The 2576-nt window shown below is 32.6% G+C and overlaps 1 pseudogene; it reads left to right on the top strand.

The window, feature by feature from the left end:
- The first annotated feature begins 1428 nt into the window (after positions 1-1428).
- Positions 1429-2308, top strand: LOC132804496 (uncharacterized; annotated as a pseudogene).
- The last annotated feature ends 268 nt before the right edge of the window (positions 2309-2576 follow it).

Raw genomic sequence — 2576 nt, forward strand, 5'->3', positions numbered from 1 at the left:
CAAAATATTTCCCGAAAAGGTATGTAGATTGCACTACAATTGACGAAGATGGGTATCCAATTTATAGAAGGAGACAAAATGGAGAACAATTGAAAAAATGGTATTGCCTTGGATAATAGATATGTAGTTTCACACAACTGTACTTACTTTTGAAGTATGGTGCTCATATTAATGTTGAGTGGTGCAACAAGTCAAGATCTATTAAGCATCTTTTTAAATATGTCAATAAAGGACATGATCGTGTCACCGCAACTTTTTATGGAAATGCTAATGATGGTAATGTGCATGGTCACATGGATGAAATAAATATGTACTATGATTGCAAGTATATTTCACCATGTGAGGTAGCTTGGAGGATTTTTGGTTTTGATATTCATTATAGAGACCCTCCAGTCGAGAGATTGAATTTCCATTTTCCCAATAAGCAAAACACAGTATTTTCAAATACCGATTTGATTGATGCTATCATGAATCGAAATACTATGAGTAATTCGATGTTTTCAGCTTGGATGGATGCAAATAAAAAATATGTTGAAGTGAGGGAGCTGACTTATGCAGAGTTTCCTACTAGATTTGTATGGAAGAGTTCATAAAGGGAGTGGCATCCAAAGAACCGTGGATTTGCAAGTGGTTGAATGTTTTTTATGCCTCCGAGATGCGGTGACATGTACTATTTGAGAATATTTCTTAACATAGTTAGAGGACCAACAACTTCTGAAGAAATAATGAATATAAATGGCATTCAATATAATTCTTTGAGAGACGCTTGCTATGCACTTGGTTTATTAGATGATGATAAAGACTATGTCGATGGTATAGTTGAAGCAAGCAATTAGGGATCTGCACACTATTTGAGAAATCTGTTTGCAACCTTGTTGTCAGATTCATTAACAAGGCCTCAATTTGTTTGGGAACAAAGTCGGCGGCATCTATCAGACGATATACTTTACAGGCAATACAACATGCTGCATCATCAAGGTTTTATATATTCCATGATGTTTTTATTTACATAATAATAATGATTAGTGTAATTTGATTGTTTATTTATTCCACTGCATAGATTTATATATGATTGATGAAGAGATAAAAAATTGTACTCTTCCTGAGATTGAGAAGATCTTACAGAGCAGTGGAAAAAGTTTTGCTATTGACGAAGAGGATGAGCTGCTTTAAAATAGAATCGATTTTACTGAAGACCATAATAAGTCTATATCAAATCTCACAATTGAACAAAAAAATGTTTATGAAACAATTATGGGTGTTGTTGAAGGTGTCAAACCCGGTATATTCTTTGTGTATAGATATGTAGATATCGAGAAAACTTTTATCTAGAAAACTCTATCTGCAGGTAGGCAAGACATTGTTCTCACAACTTTAAACTCATCATATTTGTGGAAATATTGTAAAGTTTTGAAGATGACAAAAAATATGGAACTTCAAAGTATTGACTCGGACATTGATAAGGATGAATTGAATGCCTTTTTACAATGGATATCAAGTATTGGAGATGGAACAATTGGCGGTCCAAATGATGGTCATGCAATGAGTGATATACCTGATGATCTTTTGATAATGGATACAAAAGAGTCAGTTGCATTTATTGTCAATAGCATGTAGCCTTCTTTCTCAAAGAATATTAATGACCCATCATATTTGCAACAAAGAGCCATATTTGCTCCAACACTTGACATTGTTGAATCGATAAATGAATACATGAGTTCTCTTAACTGAAGCAAAGAACATATATATTTAAGTTCTTATGCAACTTGCAGATCTAATTTGAACATTGATCTTATCAGAGATCTTCACACACTTGAATTTTTTAGTGCCATAAAATACTATGGGGTGCCTAATCATCAGTTGAAATTGAAGGTCGATGTCCCTGTTATGCTATTAAGGAATGTTGATCATTCTTTGGGTGTGTGCAATGGGAGTAGATTGGTCATTACAGGGCTCGGCAATCATGCTCCCGAAGGAAAAGTTATTTCAGGAAGTAATGTCGGGTTTAAAGTTCTTATTCCAAGAATGATCTTAACTCCAACAAGATTACCTTTTAAGTTTCAAAGAAGACAATATCCTTTGGTTGTATCATATGCTATGACTATTAATAAGAACCAAGGTCAATCTCTTTCGCATGTCGAACTTTACCTAAAAAAAATCAGTTTTTAGTCATAGACAATTATATGTTGTAGTCTCCAGAGTTACAAATAGGAAATAATTGAAGATATTAATTTGTGATAAAGATGGAGAACCTACCAATTCAACCACTAATGTGGTCTTTAAAGAAGTTTTTCAAAATTTGGATTAATTATGCTGAATTGAAAGTTTTTGTTTAATACTATTTTTATGATACTTTATGTATGATTTGATTATAATTCTTTTTGACAATTTATTATCAAAATAATGTATGGCAATTATATATACCGTGCATCTCATGAGTATATATCTAGTTTATCTTAAGAAACAAAATTAACATAGATGCAAAAGTAATAATGATAATAATAAAGAGATGAAGAAGGAAGAAATGCACTACTTTGATTGCAGCAATTAAAGAAGACGACCAATGAGCTCGCACT

This window comes from Ziziphus jujuba, chromosome 7, assembly GCF_031755915.1.
Source record: "Ziziphus jujuba cultivar Dongzao chromosome 7, ASM3175591v1".
Taxonomy (NCBI): domain Eukaryota; kingdom Viridiplantae; phylum Streptophyta; class Magnoliopsida; order Rosales; family Rhamnaceae; genus Ziziphus; species Ziziphus jujuba.